We start from the raw sequence: 1326 nt of genomic DNA on the forward strand, positions 1-1326 counted from the left end.
AGAAATATCTTTAATCATATTCATAATAATAAAAGTGCAAGTTAAAGCTACATTGTCTTAGGGACTTACAGTAAGAAGGAGAAATAGACAGACAAGCTACACTGACCCTTTTCAACAAAGTAAAGAGAAACCAAATGACAGAAATACAGAAGATAATTCTGGAGCCCTGAGCTTTGAAAGGAATTATACAGAAGTGGATTAGGCATCAATAGTGGAAAAACCTGAATGAAAACAGTGAGTATGGAGACAGTTGGAGCTGCGGACTGTCAGCTACTCTGACGGGACCAACAGCTTGAAGATTCCCATGTGGTGTTGGTACCTGAGAATTGACTTAAAGATCAGTCCTGGTCATCAAGGGCTGCAGGCACGACTGCGTTGGTGGCCTATGACTAGGAAGGGAAACAGCAAGGAGAGAAATAACCTGACTGTGGACTTTTGACGGTCTGGAGGGCACAGCCATTTTGATTAATTACCAGTGGTGGCCATTTTGGATATTTGAAGTGACCGAGAGCTCAGTCATTTTGAATGTTTACAAGCCATGGCCACTTCAGATTTTAAAATGACAGCATTCTCATCATATTCCAGGGACCTAAGAATAGGCCCTGTGTGCCAAGGATGGTAGGGACATATGGAGGCTACAACAGGAAAGGAGACAGGTGGTAAGTGTATAAGTGTTGCCAACTAACAAATAAAGGAGCATAGCACAGTACCCTGCTTATGTGGATAACATGCAAACAAAACAAAACAAAAATTGCAGCAAGTCACTCCAATATACAATCACCAATTAAATATAAACACAAAAATGTCACAATGCCTCAGAGACAACAGAGCATCACAGTCCACACAAAGAAGCAATATAAAAAAGGAGAAACAAGGTATCAGGATACAGTCCCAAAACACATACCTGAGGAAGATGCACCACTGGAACTTTCTGATAAGGAATTTGAAAGAATTCTATTTAGGTACCTTCAATGAACTGAGAGACAGATCAAGGAAAACACTGACAACATTAAGAAAAACACAGACAAAACCCTAGAACAATTTCAAAAGACTATACAAGAACAAAATGACAAAAGAAATGAAAAATTAGAAATGATACAAAATCTACAGACAGAAATCCAGAAGATTAATACAAAATTTTCACAAATAGATAACACATTGAACTGGGAAAGCAGTAGAATTGAATCAATGGAAGACAGAATTAGTGAGATTGAAGACAAATACTTCAATACTTCTTTGGAAAGGGATCAATCAGAAAAAAGATCAAAACAAAATGAAGAAAGCCTAAGGTCCATGTGGGATACCATCAAAAGGAGTAACCTACGT

This window comes from Orycteropus afer, unplaced genomic scaffold, assembly GCF_000298275.1.
Source record: "Orycteropus afer afer isolate SDZICR_OR568_19922 unplaced genomic scaffold, OryAfe1.0 scaffold00046, whole genome shotgun sequence".
Taxonomy (NCBI): domain Eukaryota; kingdom Metazoa; phylum Chordata; class Mammalia; order Tubulidentata; family Orycteropodidae; genus Orycteropus; species Orycteropus afer.